An 18,918-nucleotide genomic window follows, 5' to 3' on the forward strand; every position below is an offset into this window, starting at 1 on the left:
AATGATGGAGCGTGTCATAATAAGTGGAACGGTGGATAGTTGCATGGCGATATATCTCAGAAGGTAGGTGAGGGAGTCCTTGATTAGGGGGTGTTTGGGTAGCTGGACTATACCTTCAGCCGGACTCCTGGACTATGAAGATACAAGATTGAAGACTTCGTCTCATGTCCGGATGGGACTTTGGCGTGGAAGGCAAGCTTGGCGATGCGGATATTCAAGATCTCCTACCATTATAACCGACTCTGTGTAACCCTAACCCTATCCGGTGTCTATATAAACCGGAGGGTTGTAGTCCGTAGGCAATCAACTCCATACACAACAATCATACCATAGGCTAGCTTCTAGGGTTTAGCCTCCTTGATCTCGTGGTAGATCTACTCTTGTACTACCCATATCATCAATATTAATCAAGCAGGAGTAGGGTATTACCTCCATCGAGAGGGCCCGAACCTGGGTAAAACAAAGTGTCCCCTGTCTCCTGTTACCATCCGGCCTAGACGCACAGTTCAGGACCCCCTACCCGAGATCCGCCGGTTTTGACACCGACATTGGTGCTTTCATTGAGAGTTCCTCTGTGTCGTCGCCTTTAGGCCCGATGGCTCCTTTGATCATCAACAACGATGTGGTCCAGGGTGAGATTTTTCTCCCCGGACAGATCTTCGTCTTCCGCGGCTTTGCACTACGGGCCAATTCACTTGGCCACCTGGAGCAGATCGAAAGCTATGCCCCTGGCCATCAAGTCAGGTTTGGAAGCCTAAACTACACGACATACATCCGCGGAGATTTGATCTTCGACGGATTCGAGCCACAGCCAAGCGCGCCGCACTGTCTCGTGGGGCATGATCTAGCTCTGCCGCCGAACAGTACCCTGGAGGCCGCAAACGCATCGGCTCTGACCCTTAATTCGGAGCCAGCTGCGCCAATCGAGGGTGAGCGGTTGGGCGTCACCTCGGGCATTGTAATCGCAAAGGCGATCAAGCCAAACGCCAGCCCCGCACTCTGCACGGCTCATGACTCCGAGGAGCCGGATTCCTCTCCGAGCTCCGAGCCCCCCACGCCCCTGCCGATCGAATCCGATTGGGCGCCGATCATGGAGTTCACCGCTGTGGACATCTTTCAGCACTCGCCCTTCAGCGACATCCTGAATTCTCTAAAGTCTCTCTCGTTATCAGGAGAGCCCTGGCTGGACTACGGTGAGCAAGGTTGGGATACGGACGACGAAGAAATTCAAAGCCCACCCACCACCCACTTTGTAGCCACTATCGACGACTAAACTGACACGATTGACTTCGACTCCGAAGACATCGAAGGCATGGACGACGATGCAGGAGACGAACAAGAACCAACACCTGTAGGGCGCTGGAAGGCCACCTCGTCATATGACATATATATGGTGGATAGTCCAAAAGATGGAGATGGCGATGGAACAGTGGGGGATGACGCCCCCAAGAAACAGCAAAAGCGCCGGCGTCAGCGGCGCCGCTCTAAATCCCGCCAAAGCAAAAACGGTGATTCCGGCACGGGAGATAATGCTACCCTGGATAGCGCCGAAGAACACCCACCTCAGCAAAATTCGGCACATGAAGATGGAGAAACCAGCCCTCATGAGAGAGTGGCAGACCGAGAGGTCGAGGATGACAACTATACGCCTCCCTCCGAAGACGAGGTTAGCCTCGATGACGATGAATTCGTCATACCATCAGACCCCGCCGAACAAGAGCGTTTTAAACGCAGGCTTTTAGCCACGGCAAGCAGCCTCAAGAAAAAGCAGCAACATCTTAGAGCTGCCCAAGAATTGCTAGCTGAAAGATGGACTGAAGACCTTGCGGACGAAGAGTATGAACTCGAACGCCCCTCCAAGAGTTACCCGAAGCGCAGGCTGCTACCCCGATCAGAGGAGGAAGCACCTACATCACCAGCGCATGACATGGCAGACCGGCCACCTTGCGGCCACGACAGAGAGGTCTGTTGGCCCTCCACCCAAGCCATGCCACGACGCCGCTCAACTAAGGCACGGGAAAATGCGCCCGACCTGCGAGACATACTGGAGGATAAGGCAAGACAAATAAGATCGATCTACGGATCGTGCAGGCGCCCTACGACATGTGACAATGATCTTCACTCCGGATACAACAAATCCGGCCGAGCCGAACACAACAGACATAGCTCTTCCGAGTTGCGTCGTGATATAGCCCAGTACAGAGGCGCCACACACCCGCTATGCTTCACGAATGAAGTAATGGATCATAAAATCCCAGAGGGTTTCAAACCCGTAAACATCGAATCATACGATGGCACAACAGACCCGGTGGTATGGATTGAGGATTATCTCCTTCACATCCACATGGCACGCGGCGATGATCTACACGCCATCAAATACCTCCCGCTCAAACTTAAAGGACCGGCTCGGCATTGGCTTAACATCTTGCCAGCAGACTCAATTGGTTCTTGCGAGGACCTGGAAGCCGCATTCCTCGACAACTCCCAGGGCACTTACGGGCGACCGCCGGATGCCGACGACTTAAGCCACATAATTCAGCAGCTAGAAGAATCGGCCAGACAATTCTGGACACAGTTCCTAACAAAGAAAAACCAGATAGTCGACTGTCCGGACGCAGAGGCCCTAGCAACCTTCAAGCATAACATCCGCGACGAGTGTCTTGCCCGGCACCTGGGACAGGAAAAGCCGAAATACATGGCAGCCCTCACGACACTCATGACCCGCTTTTGCGCGGGAGAAGACAGCTGGCTAGCTCACAGTAACAACTTATCAAAGAACCCTGGTAATTCGGATACCAAGGACTAAAGTGGTAGGACACGTCGGAATAAGCAAAAACGCCGCATTAACAGCGATAGCAATGAAGACACGGTAGTCAATGCCGGATTCAAAGGCTATAAATCCGGTCAGCGGAAAAAGCCATTCAAAAAGAATACTCAAGGCCCGTCCAGTTTGGACCGAATACTCGATCGCTCGTGCCAGATACATGGCATCCCCGAAAGGCCAGCTAATCACACTAACAAGGATTGTTGGGTGTTCAAGCAGGCAGGCAAGTTAAGGGCCGAAAATAGAAACAAGGGGTTGCACAGCGATGACGAGGAGCCCAAGCTGCCAAACAACAATGGACAGAAGGGCTTTCCCACACAAGTGCGGACGGTGAACATGATATACGCAACCCACATTCCCAAGCGGGAGCGGAAGCATGCGCTACGGGACGTATACGCGATGGAGCCAGTCGCCCCAAAGTTCAACCCATGGTCCTCCTGCCCGATCACTTTTGATCGAAGGGACCATCCAACTAGCATCCGTCATGGCGCCTTCGCCGCATTGGTTCTCGACCCAATCATTGACAGATTTCATCTCACAAGAGTCCTCATGGACGGCAGCAGTAGCCTGAACCTGCTTTATCAGGATACAGTGCGGAAAATGGGCATAGATCCCTCAAGGATTAAGCCCACAAGAATGACCTTTAAAGGCGTTATACCAGGTGTAGAAGCCAACTGTATAGGCTCAGTAACACTTGACGTGGTCTTCGGATCCCCGGACAATTTCCGAAGCAAAGAGTTAATCTTCGACATAGTCCCATTTCGCAGTGGCTATCACGCCCTGCTCGAACGAACCGCATTAGCAAAGTTCAATGCGGTGCTGCACTACGCATATCTCAAGCTCAAGATGCCAGGCCCTCGAGGAGTAATTACGGTCAACGGAAACACCGAATGCTCCCTCCGTATGGAGGAGGATACGGCGGCTCTCGCAACGGAGGTACAAAGTAGCCTTCTCAGGCAATTCTCCAGTCCGGCCATTAAACAGCTAGACACTGCCAAGCGCGCCCGAAGTAATCCACAGCAGGACCGCCTGGCACGTTCTGAGCAAGCGTAGCAATGCGGCCCCAACCCCAGCTCTCGCGACATAGCGAAACCAGTACCTCGCGTACATAACTACGCCCTGGAAATACCATGGGCACAGTGGAAGGGGCACAATAACGGCACACCCAAAATACGGCTTAAAATGTACTAGGGGCTGCCGGATTCTTTTTTTAATTTTTCTTACTTTCAGGACTCCATACTTCGGACGACCTGTTCGGCAATTCGACTGCCGCACAAACGATGCAAGATCCAGGGAGGCAGACAAGCCATGCCACATTATGGAATCCCAGGTGGTCTCTGTTACGAGCGCTATACCTGTTTTAAATACAATTCCGCGGCCTGCCCCTGGTCAGGACATACTGAATAGTCCAATATCTTTTGCTTACTGCACTATTTGTATCGTTCGGCTTTGATAAACAGCCTCTCTATAAACAATACTTAGCTTTTTGTCTATTTTTTGCATTACTCTCTTTTATATATGTTCATTAATGACATGTTGCACCCGTACACTGTGGTACGGAAAGTACGCCAGGGGCTTCAGTACCCTTTAATATGGTGTGAGAAGTCCGTACACTTTCACAAGTGCGGCACCCCGAACTTATAGCACTATATGCATCAGCTCCGAATCATGATTTGGGTCAATAGTTGGGTTTGCCCGGCTCCTATGTTTTGGTGCCTTACGTTCCGCTATGTCGGCTAATGTAGCACTAGGAGAACCACTGCGATTGTGCCCTGGTTGAGCTGGGTTAAGCACCTCAGTGGAGAAAGCTAAAACTGACTGTCATGATGAGGCGAGAAACCGGTTGCTGTTCGAGAGGTTTTTCGAGTCCCTAAAGGCTTATGCCGCTTCGAGCGAGGAGCTGGATGACCCCAGCCAAGGCGTGGATAGCGCCCCGAACTCGGTCTTCCGAACTAGGGGCTTCGCCGAAATCTAAAATTATAAAGTTCTATGGCTAAGTGAGAGTGTTCAAGCATTATAGTCCGATTGCCTGGTTCGTCGTGCTGAGCGCCTCCCTCGAAGGACCCAACCATGGGAAAAAGAGCGCTCAGGTTTGTCACCGAACACCCCAACACTAGTGGCATGGGGGTAGAAGCCGACGACTGGCCACCTCTCAATTTTTGATAAACGGCCGCACAGAAAATAATATTTTAAATTCAACAAGCATTGCTTAAGCCCATACGAACAAGTTTTCAGCGCACAGTATAAAAATGAGCGAGTTTATTCAAAAATTACATCCTTGGTGCATTCATCCGCCACAAGGCGGGCACCTGCAAGAACATCCTTATAATAGTTCTCGGGCTTGCGATGCTCCTTCCCCGGCGGTGGCCCGTCCCTCACAAGCTTCTCACCGTCTAGCTTACCCCAGTGCACCTTCGCACGGGCAAGGGCCCTACAGGCTCCTTCGATGCAAACGGACCGCTTGATGACCTCGAGCCTTGGATAGGCCTCCACCAGCCGCCGCACCAGCCCGAAGTAGCTCCCAGGTAGGGCCTCTCCGGGCCACAGCCGAACTATGAAGCCCTTCATGGCCTGTTCGGCCGCCTTATGGAGCTCGACCAGCTATTTCAGCTGGTCGCTCAGGGGCACAGGGTGTCCGGCCTCAGCATACTGAGACCAGAACACCTTCTCCGTCGAGCTTCCCTCTTTAGCTTGGTAGAATGCGGCGGTGTCAGATACGCTGCGGGGAAGATGTGCGAATGCCCCTGGAGAACTCCAGATTCGGGTAAGTAACAAGTAGTGTAGTTTACTTTTATATTTCTGCTTTGCATAAAGAATGCCTTACCCGCTGCTATCTTCTTCACCTCCTCCAACTCTTGGAGGGCCTTTTGGGCTTCGGCCTTGGTAGACTTGGCAGTCTCAGGGGCCGCCGCGAGCTCGGATGCTTGGGTCTTTGACTCAAGCTCCAAACTCTCATGTTTTTTCATGAGAGCCTGAAGCTCTTGCTGCACCTCGCCGACCTGAGCCCCAAGTTTCTCTCACTCGGTGCGCTCCACGGCCGTTTTCTTTTCGGCCTCGGACAGCGCCTGCTTGAGGGTCGCCACCTCAGTCGTGGCCCCTACAATAAGTAGTACAATCCTGTTATTTTTTGCAATCACGCCTCTCTACAGGCACTTTTTCTGTAAGGTATTTCTTACCTTCTTTCTCCTCGAGCTGCCGCTTGGCAAGGCCGAGCTCTTGCTCGGTCCGCGTGAGGTCCTGCTTCAGGACACCCACCTCCGCAATCAGTGCGGCGGCGGATAGCAGCGAAGCCTGCATACGCATATTGACTCTTTTTGTTAGACTCCTGCGAAATTTACTAGATCCTCTATTCGGCTTTTCTTTCCGAATGCCAAACAGAGCATCAGGGGCTACTGTCTATGCGGTAATATTTTTACATATTTTTACTTACCTTGAAGCCTGTTAGAAGGCTAGCGCAAGCTTCAGTCAGTCCGCTCTTGGCGGATTGAACCTTCTGGATCACCGTACTCATAATAGTACGGTGCTCCTCGTCGATGGAGGCGCCTTCAAGCACCTCCAGCAGATTGTCCGGTGCCTCCGGTTCGACGGAGGCGGCCGGCTCAGAAGGCTTGCTCCTCTTGGAAGGAGTTCGGCTGCCGCGGTCCGGAATAGTTGAAGACTCCGGCACGGCGTCCGGCTCAAAGCTGGACTTGGAGCCCTGGGGGGTCTTGTCCCCCTTACTCCTGGAGTCCAGGAGGTCGCCTTGCGGCTCCTACAGGACCACCTCCTCCTGCCCCGGAGCTCGTTGCGACGCCACTTCGGCGTCATCCGCAGTGCGGGGGGAGACAATGGGCGGAACTAAGTTCACGTTCGATGAATCCAGGGAGCCGCTCGACGACTCGTTGAGTTCGGCCCGTGGCGGGCTACATGATTATACTCGACATTAGGGAAAGATGTGCAATGAAAGGAATATCATGACTCACTCTGGTATCCGAACACTTACGATTTCGCCAGACGCCTGGCTCTATCCGGCCACTCCTCTTTGTCCTCGTCGGCGTCGGGGGCGTAGTTCGGCGGAGGGGTTTTCCTCTTCTTGGACCCCTCGGCCTTCCCCCTTGGGGCTGCCTTCCTTTTCTTTCCTCCCCCCGCTGGGGGGAGAGCTTTCTTCTTCCTCCTCCTCGTTTTCACGGGAGGAGGGCGTCTCGGACTCGTCGGATGACGAGTCCGACAACACCACGTTGCGGGTACACTTTCGAGTCCCCGTGGTCTTCTTCTTCTTGGCCTTCTTTTCCGGCACCACATAAGGCGCCGGAGCCAGCAGCTTCACTAGTAGAGCCGGGGCTGGGTCTTCGGGCAGCGGAGCCGGACAGTTAATCGGTCCGGATACCGCCCGCCAAGCCTGTCAAAGGTAAGGGAGTTTAGATCCTACATAGAGTTAAACTATGAAAAAAGCTGAACATCCTGTAAAAGGTGAAAATGGCTTACCTCGCTAGCATGATGCTGCGAGCTGTATCCGTGGTCCTCGGAAGCGGATGTGGGAGCCTCGGCGCCTTTGGTTAGCACCTTCCAGAAGTCTTCATACATCGTGTCGGAGAGCCTATTAAGGGTTTGGTGCTGCGCCGGGATGAACTCCCACAGATTAAAATCCCGTTGTTGGCACGGGAGGATTCGGCGGACGAGCATAACCTGGATTACATTAACAAGCCGGATTGGCTTGTTCACCAGGGACTGGATGCATGTTTGCAATCCGGCCACCTCTTTTTCGTCACCCCATTATAGGCCCATCTCTTTCCAGGACATAAGCCGCGTGGGGGGTCCAGATCGGAACTCGGGGGCTGCAATCCATTTCGGATCGCGTGGCTCGGTGATGTAAAACCACCCGGCTTGCCACCCCTTTAGGGTCTCTACGAGGGAGCCCTTGAACCACAGGACGTTGGCAATCTTGCCCGCCATGGCGCCTCCGCACTCCGCCTGGTTGCCGCGCACCACCTTGGGCTTGACGTTGAAAGTCTTCAGCCAGAGGCCGAAATGAGGGCGGACGCGGAGGAAAGCCTCGCACACGATGATAAACGCCGAGATATTGAGGATGAAGTTCGGGGCCAGATCATGAAAATCCAGGCCGTAGTAGAACATGAGCCCCCAGACAAATGGGTGAAGTGGAAAACCCAGTCCGCGGAGGAAGTGGGGAAGGAATACTACCCTCTCATGGGGCCTTGGGGTGGGGAGAAGCTGGCCCTCCTCGGGAAGCTGGTGCACGATGTCTTTGGACAAGTATCCGGCCTTCCTAAGCTTTTTAACGTCGCCCTCCGTGACGGAGGAGACCTTCCACTTGCCTCCCGCTCCGGACATTGCTGGAGAAGGTTGAGGTGGGAAGTGCGGGCTTGGGCGCTGGAGCTCGAGTGCGCAGGAGATGGATAGGCAAAGGAGGAAGAAGGCATAGGTAAAAAGGTGGATCCTTATCCCCTTATATGGGCGGATGCGGTTGTGCGTCCCCACCTGCCTAATAAAACTCGCTTGCCTCCCAAGCGCCATGGTAAATGGCGCGGTTAGGGTTACCCACATCCGTATTGATGATAATCCCGTAAAGGGGGTACACAATCTCTACTTTGACAAGACGTGCCAAGGAAACCGCCTCGCCAAACATGCTGAGGTGGAAAAGTAAAAACGATTCGAGTAAAGGACTTGGCCATAGTGTGATAGCACACTGCAGAATACGTCAGCAGATTTGATTTGTGTCAATATTATTCTCTCTATGGAAATATGTGGAAGCTTATTTTGTAGAACCGGACACTACTCTTGGTGTTTACATTCTTCTATGAAGGACTTGGAGGAGGAACCCGCCTTGCAATGTCGAAGACAATTTGCGCGCCGGACTCGTCGTCATTGAAGCCTGGTTCAGGGGCTACTGAGGGAGTCCTAGATTAGGGGGTGTTCGGGTAGCCGGACTATACCTTCAGCCGGACTCCTGGACTATGAAGATACAAGATTGAAGACTTCGTCCCGTGTCCGGATGGGACTTTCCTTGGCGTGGAAGGCAAGCTTGGCGATGCGGATATTCAAATTCTCCTACCATTGTAACCGACTCTGTGTAACCCTAACCCTATCCGGTGTCTATATAAACTGGAGGGTTGTAGTCCGTAGGCAATCAACTCCATACACAACAATCATACCATAGGCTAGCTTCTAGGGTTTAGCCTCCTTGATCTCGTGGTAGATCTACTCTTGTACTACCCATATCATCAATATTAATCAAGCAGGAGTAGGGTATTACCTCCATCGAGAGGGCCCGAACCTGGGTAAAACAAAGTGTCCCCTGTCTCCTGTTACCATCTGGCCTAGACGCACAATTCCGGACCCCCTACCCGAGATCCGCCGGTTTTGACACCGACAGTAGGTATGGTGGCTGTTTTGAGGAAGGTATATGGTGGGTTTAAGGTACCAGCGAAAGTTGCGTGGTACTAGAGAGGCTAGCAATGGTGGAAGGGTGAGAGTGTGTATAATCCATGGACTCAACATTAGTCGTAAAGAACTCACATACTTATTGCAAAAATCTATTAGTTATTCAAACAACGTTCTACGCACATGCTCCTAGGGGGATACATTGGTAGGAAAAGACCATCGCTCATCCCCGATCGCCACTCATAAGGAAGACAATCAATAAACAAATCATGCTCCGACTTCATCACATAACGGTTCACCATACGTGCATGCTACGGGAATCACAAACTTTAACACAACTATTTCTCAAATTCACAACTACTCAACTTCATGACTCTAATATCACCATCTTCATATCTCAAAACAATCATAAGGAATCAAACTTCTCATAATATTCAATGCACTCTATATGAAAGTTTTTATTATATCCCACTTGGATGCCTATCATATGAGGACTAAATTCATAACAAAAGAAAATTACCATGCTGTTTAGGCCTCTCAAAATAATATAAGTGAAGCATGAGAGTTCATCTATTTCTTCAAAATAAAACCACCGCCATGCTCTAAAAAGATATAAGTGAAGCACTAGAGCAACAACAAACTACTCCGAAAGATATAAGTGAAGATCAATGAGTAGTCGAATAATTATGCAACTATATGAAGACTCTCTAACATTAAAGAATTTCAGATCTTGGTATTTTATTCAAACAGCAAGCAAATCCTAACAAAATAAATTGACTCTCCAAGCAAAACACATATCATGTGGTAAATAAAAATATAGCTCCAAGTAAAGTTACCGATGAACGAAGACGAAAGAGGGGATGCCTTCCAGGGCAAGCCCAAGCTTAGGCTCTTGGTTGTGCTTGAATATTACCTTGGGGTGCCTTGGGAATCCACAAGCTTAGGCTCTTGCCACTCCTTATTCCATAATCCCTCAAATCTTTACCCAAAACTTGAAAACTTCACAACACAAAACTCAAAATAGAAAATCTCGTGAGCTCCGTTACCGAAAGAAAACAAAACACCACTTCAAGGTACTGTAATGAACTCATTTTTGATTTATATTTGTGTTAAACATACTGTATCCCAACTTCTCTATGGTTTATAAACTCTTTTACTAGCCATAGATTCATCAAAATAAGTAAACAACACATAGAAAACAGAATCTGTCAAAAACAGAACAGTCTGTAGTAATATGGATCAAACATATACTTCTGGAACCCCAAAAATTCTAAAATAAATTGCTGGACCTGAGAAATTTATCTATTAATCATCTGCAAAAATAATTAACTAAATATCACTCTCCAATAAAAAAATGGCAGCAATTCTCGTGAGCGCTAAAGTTTCTGTTTTTTTACAACAAGATCAACAAGACTTTCCCCAAGTCTTCCCAACGGTTCTACTTGGCACAAACACTAATTAAAACATAAAAACTCAATCATAATATAGGCTAGATAAATTATTTATTACTAAATAGGAGCAAAAATCAAGGGACAAAAATAAATTTGGATTTCCTCCCAACAAGCGCTATCGTTTAACGCCCCTAGCTAGGCATGATGATTTCAATGATGCTCACATAAAAGATAAGAATTGTAACATAAAGAGAGCATATTGAAGAATATGACTAGCACATTTAAGTTTAACCCACTTCCTATGCATAGGTATTTTGTGAACAAACAACTTATGGGAGCAATAATCAACTAGCATAGGAAGGCAAAACAAGCATTACTTCAAGATTTTCAACACATAAAGAGGAAACTTGACATTATTGCAGTTCATACAAGCATATGTTCCTCCCTCATAATAATTTTCAGTAGAATCATGAATGAATTTAACAATATAACTATCACATAAAGCATTCTTTTCATGATCTACAAACATATAAATTTTATTACTCTCCACATAAGCGAATTTCTTCTCATGAATATTAGTGGGAGCAAACTCAACAAAATAACTATCATGCGATTGAAAATTGAGATGAAGATGACAAGTTTAATTGTTATCATTATTCTTTAAAGCATACGTGTCATCACAATAATCATCATAGATAGGAGGCATGCTTTCATCATAATAAATTTGCACATCAAAACTTGGGAGACTACAAATATCATCTTCATTAAACATAGCTTCCCCAAGCTTGTAGCTTTGCATATCATTAGCATCCTAGATATTCAGGGAATTCATACTAACAACATTGCAATCATGCTCATCATTCAAAGATTTAGTGCCAAACATTCTAATGCATTCTTCCTCTAGCACATGAGCACAATTATCGGAATCCTTATTTTCATGATAGATATTAAAAAGATGAAGCATATGAGGTACCCTTAGTTCCATTTTATTATAATTTTCTTTTATGGACTAAACTAGTGATAAAACAAGAAACAAAAAGATTCGATTGCAAGATCTAAAGATATACCTTCAAGCGCTAACCTCCCCGGCAACGGCGCCAGAAAAGAGCTTAGTTGACGGGGTGTTAGTGCCGCTTACCTAGCCTCCCCGGCAACGGCGCCAGAAAAGAGCTTGATGTCTACTACACAACCTTCTCCTTGTAGACATTGTTGGGCCTCCAAGTCCAGAGGTTTGTAGGACAGTAGCAAATTTCCCTCAAGTGGATGACCTAAGGTTTATCAATCCTTGGGAGGCATAGGATGAAGATGGTCTCTCTCAAACAACCCTGCAACCAAATAACAGAGAGTCTCTTGTGTCCCCAACACACCCAATACCATGGTGAATTGTATAGGTGCACTAGTTCGGCGAAGAGATGGTGATACAAGTGCAATATGGATGGTAGATAAAGGTTTTTGTAATCTGAAAATATAAAAACAGCAAGGTAACTAATGATAAAAGTGAGCACAAGCGGTATTGCAATGCTAGGAAACAAGGCCTAGGGTTCATACTTTCACTAGTGCAAGTTCTCTCAACAATAATAACATAATTGGATCATATAACTATCCCTCAACATGCAACAAAGAGTCACTCCAAAGTCACTAATAGAGGAGAACAAACGAAGAGATTATGGTAGGGTACGAAACCACCTCAAAGTTATCCTTTCTGATAGATCTATTCAAGAGTCCGTAGTAAAATAACATGAAGCTATTCTTTCCGTTCAATCTATCATAGAGTTCGTACTAGAATAACACCTTAAGACACAAATCAACCAAAACCCTAATGTCACCTAGATACTCCAATGTGACCTCAGGTATCCATGGGTATGATTATACGATATGCATCACACAATCTCAGATTCATCTATTCAAACCAACATAAAGTACTTCAAAGATTGCCCCAAAGATTCTACCGGAGAGTCAAGACAAAAACGTGTGCCAACCCCTATGCATAGGTTCATGGGGGGAACCCGCAAGTTGATCACGAAAACATACATCAAGTGGATCAATAGAATACCCCATTGTCACCACGGGTATCCCACGCAAGACATACATTAAGTGTTCTCAAATCCTTCAAGACTCAATCCGATAAGATAACTTCAACGGGAAAACTCAATCCATTACAAGATAGTAGAGGGGGAGAAACATCATAAGATCCAACTATAATAGCAAAGCTCGCGATACATCAAGATCGTATCACCTCAAGAACATGAGAGAGAGAGATCAAACACATAGCTACTGGTACATACCCTCAGCCCCGAGGGAGAACTACTCCCTCCTCATCATGGAGAGCGCCATGATGATGAAGATGGCCACCGGTGAGGGGTTCCCCCTCCGGCAAGGTGCCAGAACGGGTCTAGATTGGCTTTCCATGGCTACGGAGGCTTCTGGCGGCGGAACTCCCGATCTATTCTGCTCCCCGAAGTTTTTAGGGTATATGGGTATATATGGGAGGAAGAAGTACGTTGGTGGACCTCCGGGCTGTCCGCGAAGCAGGGGGCGCGCCCAGGGGGATGGGCGCGCCCCCACCCTCGTGGGCAACCCGAGACTCTTCTGGTCCATCTCTGATACTCCATGGGCTTATTCTGGTTCAAAAATAAGTTCTGTGAAGTCTCAGGTCAATTGGACTCCGTTTGATTTTCCTTTTCTGTGATACTCTAAAACAAGGAAAAAAACAGAAACTGGCACTAGGCTCTAGGTTAAAAGGTTGGTCCCAAAAATCATATAAAATAGCATATAAAAATCCAAGGTTGATAATATAATAGCATGGGAAAATAAAAAATTATAGATACGTTGGAGACATATCAGTTACGGGGATCAGCCAGTTCACCGGTGAATCCAAACCCGAGATTTGGCAGGAAGAATACCGGGTGGCAATCCAGATCGGCGGCGGCAACAACAACATGGCCATGAAACATCTGCCACTCAGGCTTGGCTGACATAGCTCCCGCTGAGTAGAAGCTTCGTCGTCTACAGTCCACCACCCCCGCTTGAACCACACTTGCGCGCCAGTTTCGCGCGGCACTGAGCGAATTTTTTTTGCCACCGCGGAAATATCTATCTCCCCGCCCTTCCCTCTTACCAAAATCCACATTGCCACTGTTCCTCCTTGCTTTCCAAGTTCAAACCTTCACTGCTGCTTACCTCCTTCTTGCAGTGCCACCTCCTCGCTCGCTACCCTTCTTCTTGCAGTGCCGCCTCCTCGCCGGCGACCCTTCTTCTTGCAGCGCCACCTCATCACCGGCGACCCTTCTTCTTGCTGCGTGGCCTCCTCGCCGCCAGCGCTTCTTCTTGCTGCGTGGCCTCCTCGCCACCGACCCTTCTTCTTGCTACGCGGCCTCGTTGATATGATCAGGTAATCCACACCCCAGCCACATCATCCTCCTCCTTTCCCATCCCACATGCATCGACTAATGGAGCAACACCTTCCACCGAAATAAGTGCCCCCTCCTCGAATTAAGCGCCGCCCATAGCCATTTTACACGCATTATAACGTGGATCTGAGTAGCATGCGGCCGCACGCGCAAACGAGGTCGCTATGGCTGCCATGCGTGTCGACCGCCAGATCTTGGAGGAGCACCTCGTCTTCGAGGCCACCGTCGACACCGCCACGCGGTTGTCTACATTAAAATACAGTTCGTGATGTTTTCTCGAGGCCACCACCAGTGCCTTCTAGTGACTTGTCCTCTGTAATCTTAATATGCAATCTGATGTTCAGTTAACAGTTTGGTCCTCTGAAATGTAATGTTCAGTTAACACTTTGGTCCAACAATTGCTACATTTCATAGTACTGTTCTCAAGCATTCTTTGCTTTGTTAACTGTCTTAACTTCTAGTACAAGTTTCTATTCTGCAATGTCGTGCTCAGTTAACTATTTTTGTTCATTTGGTCTACTGTCCATTTAACTATTTGGTTCAGTTCTGCAATTTGATTTTCATTTGCTATGGGTACAATTTTGTATTGTTATGCATGTGACACTAATCGAATTTGGCTATACTCAATACATATTCTAATGGTAGTATGGCAACTCTCAGTTGACTCGATCAAGATCTTCCTTATGTGTGTTGCAGGGAAACAATGGGAGACACTATGGTTTACCATCGAGGTTTGTTCAAGCAGGGTCCTTTGCTTAATAGCACATTATTGTGTAGTTGCAAGAATCATTCTGATATTTAGGTTTCTTACAATTTGGTCTTGCACATGTAGGTCCTGCTGTGAGAGGCTTAGACCCACTGTTCGACCCATTTTGCATATGGGGAAATGAGATGTCCATGAATATCAGTCAAGTCAAGAAACTCAGAAAGATTGTTAGGATGAAGAAACTTGCGATGAATAACAACAAGATCATTGTTTGCACAATGAAGAAGACATCAGTCAACTATAGGATGGTACCAACTCTTTCACCTTGTTTTTACCCCTTGCGCCATTTCAAAATTTACAACATCGATTTATGCATAGCTTTGTTTTTAGTACTTGTCAAAGCAGTTCACCGATGATTACCTCTCAAACCACCTGCATGGTCAAGAGGTGACGAAGGTAATCATTCAACACCCATGGTACAATATTGAAGTCTTGTTGAAGAGGATGAAGTTTGGGTAGCTAATTATCCATAGCCACTGGCCTAAAGTTGCAAGGACATTTAACATCATTCAAGGCTCAATATTTGCCTTCCACTTCCGCAATTTCCCAGATGAGATTCATCTGTCTATTTACCGTGTATGATGCTACTTTCCAAAGGTTTTTGTTGCTGCATGTGAAACTTGGTGCTATTGTGTACTGACGTAACTGAGTGCCAAAGCTATCTGATGTAATTCGATTATGAAATCCTGGCTGCTTTTATACGGATATGAAATACTTGGCATGTTTTATAAGAAATATCAGTTTGATTAGTACATGGATTATCAATAATAGGCTAATTACCCTGCTTATTGGGGTTTTCTATTGCAAACAATTACTCAGGCAGCACCGTGGGCGATGAACTCAAACAACCCGCACGGTTTCTAGAAAGTAGGCGTGTTCGATCAACTAACAATCACACACGGCTTCCGGCAGGGAATTGTTTGCGTTAGGCCACCTTGCACAAACGTTTCCACACAAATAACTGTGTGTGATATACATACTTAGGGAAATGTTTTTCTAGGATTCACCGTGTGGGATGTACATACCTACGGAAATGATTTTCTGGGATTCAGCGTGTGGATTGTACATACCTAAGGAAATGATTTTCTAGGATTCACCGTGTGGGATGTACATACCTACGGAAATGATTTTCTTGGATTATCGTGTGGGATGTACATACCTACGGAAATGATTGGGTTTCGATGCCTCACCTGATTGCACACGGCCCCAGCCTGGGTCCCAGGAGGGCCTATCCCCGATGATTTTTGGGTCATGTGGGAAGGACACCCTATCGCACACACTCACTTGGCGCCGGTTCCAAATGTCGTCGCGGAAAGAGGTTAAAAACCGTTTGTTTAGGACATCGATGTACCAGTGAGAGTCACTTGTTGTGGGCAGGGGGAAAAGGCAACACATTACTTACCATCCTAAAGTTCATTGTTGTCTTTGACAAAGTGTAAATAAAGAGCTTAATTCCCATCACCCATTTCTTTTGCCTAACAATCATTCTTAGTTTTCCTCACTTGACGCTTGTTCATGAATATATCATTACCCCATACGCAAAAGGGATCGAAGCGTGGATCAGTACCGCTCATATAAATACCTACAAGCAACTAGTAAATGTTAGAAGTTAAACTGAGATTGCACAAATGATGTAAAATACAACTACCTACGTTCCTAAGTATAAGTATTTTTAGAGATTTCAATATGAACTACATAAGGATGTATATAGAATTATAGATATAGTTTGGATTAGAATCTAGATTCACTCATTTTGCTCCTTATGTAGTCTATATTGGAATCTCGAAAAATGCTTATATTTAGGAACAAATTGTGTATAAGACATGGGATGTCGCTAACCTCGACGGCAAACAACAGCATCACCCATTGTAGCCCTGTTTAAGTACATGGAAAGCCAGTGTTAACTACAACAGGGTTAACATCCACAAAAAATAGCAAATGGTAATAAAACGGCAACATCTGTAGTGATATCTTCATTGTGAAAGAGTAGCACGTAGCAAAGGGACGGATTAAAAAATGGATACAACTGTTAATTGCAATAGGCTTAACATCATCCTATGTCATGTTTTGTAAGTTTGTAGCCATTGAAATACAACTGTTTAAAAATGGATACAAATGTTAATTCCAACAGGCTTGATAGCCATTGAAACCGGTACTGATAAAAATCCAATTGGCAGAGTTAAACATCACAAGGTAGGTGTTGCCAGAGCATAGAATGGCCCAGATATCTATAAAAAGGTAAGGAAAATAGCTAACACATGTTAGACATGTTTACTACAACATGCTTAATACAGCAACCATACAAAACATAGCCATTAATTGCAACTGGTATTGGTAAGATTGAATTGGTGAGTTCATACTTGGTAAGTCCCGAGAGGTAGTTGCCGGAGCACTTCATTTTGGCCAGAGACCGCCCAAAGTCAGCACCGGCGGAGGTGAGCGCTTCCTCCGGGTCGAAGCGGGGATCAGTGTCGCTAACATGTGTACCTACAAGAAGCAAGTAAATGTTAGAAGCCAAACTGCAATTGCACAAATGATGCAAAATACTGTAAGACATGGGATGCAGATAACCTCGATGGCAAACAACAACATCGCCCGCAATGGCCCTGCGTAAGTACATGGAAATGCATGTTAAGTCCAATAGGGTTAGCATCCACCAAATATAGCAAATGGGCATCATCTCTATTATATCTTCATTATGGAGAGTAGCACGGTAGCAAAGGGACAGATTAAAAAATGGATACAACTGTTAATTACAACAGGCTTAACAACATCCTAAGTCATGTTTTGTAAGTTTGTAGCCATTGAAATACAACTATTTAAAAATGGATACAACTGTTAATTGCAACAGGCTTAATAGCCATTGAAACTGGTACTCATAAAAATGCAATTAGTAGAGTTAAACATCACAAAGCAAGTGCTGCCGGAGCAGAGAATGACCCAGTTGTCTATAAAAAGGTAGGGAAATAGCTAAAACATTTTAGGCATGTTTACTACAACATGCTTCATACATTGACTGTAGAAAACATAGCCATTAATTGCAACTAGTATTGGTAAGATTGAACTGGTGAGTACATACTTGGTAAGTCCTGAGAGGTAGTTGCTGGGGCACTTCATCTTGGCCAGAGCCCGCCCAAAGTCAGTGGTGGCGGAGGCGAGGTGTTCCTCCGGGTCGAAGCGTGGATCAGTGCCACTGACATGTGCACCTACAAGAAACCAGTAAATGTTAGAAGTTAAATTGCAATTGCACAAATGATGTGAAATACTGTAAGACATGGGATGTAGCTAACCTCGACGGCAAACAACAACATCGTTCGTTATGACCCTGCGTAAGTACATGGACATGCATATTAAGTACAATAGGGTTAGCATCCACCAAAAATAGCAAATGGGCAGCATCTCTAGTGATATCCCGAGTCATGTATTATAAGTTTGTTGCTAGTATTGGTGAAATTGAGCTGGAAAGTTAATACCTGAACATCACACAGTGTTAGGTGTAGCTGGTGTATTTGGTGGTTCCCTATTCAGTGCTATGCATGGTTCCTTGGTAACCTCTAGTTTGATCAGGGAAACTATTGAAAATGAATCTGCTAATGAGGGTTACAAATTTGGTCAAGAGGAAGAAACTTATAATATTGTGGCTGCTCATGGTTATTTTGGCAGTACTAAAATAAACATGGCACAAACATGCTTAATACATCAACCATGCAAAATATAGCCATGCAAGTAGTATTGGTAAGATTGAGCTGGTCAGATCATTCCTATCAAGTCCTAGGGGGTAGTCGCTAGGGCACTTCATCTTGGCCAGAGCCTGCACCAAGTCGGCGGCGAAGGAGGCAAGGTGTTCCTCCAGGTCAACATGCACAGTGGCCATCGCGCCATGGACTGCGATCAGCTCCTCGACCTCCATGTAATATGTGGTTGGGCTTGTGCGGTGATGCTCTGGAGGTAGGGGTGGTGGGGATTTGGAGGCATGAGGATGTTTCACAGGCGCCATTTAAGCAATCAGGCCGGGGCTGTGATAGAGATCAGTGGGATACCTAAATGGATTCGAGTAGAATGTACATGTGGTTGAAGCTGTGGTTGCGGCGACGGCAGTTTGAGGACATGTACCTAGGGTAAGGTCATGGACCTGATCTAAGTACCTTA

General features: G+C 46.9%; 1 long non-coding RNA gene across 1 annotated transcript; it reads left to right on the top strand.

Moving 5' to 3' along the window:
• Positions 1 to 2,165: 2,165 nt before the first annotated feature.
• Positions 2,166 to 18,432, top strand: LOC123130576 (uncharacterized). Its single transcript, XR_006463879.1, has 3 exons — positions 2,166 to 2,175; positions 13,241 to 13,246; positions 18,298 to 18,432. It is a non-coding gene; the product is annotated as an uncharacterized lncRNA (long non-coding RNA).
• Positions 18,433 to 18,918: the final 486 nt, after the last annotated feature.

Source organism: Triticum aestivum, chromosome 6A (assembly GCF_018294505.1).
Source record: "Triticum aestivum cultivar Chinese Spring chromosome 6A, IWGSC CS RefSeq v2.1, whole genome shotgun sequence".
Lineage (NCBI taxonomy): Eukaryota > Viridiplantae > Streptophyta > Magnoliopsida > Poales > Poaceae > Triticum > Triticum aestivum.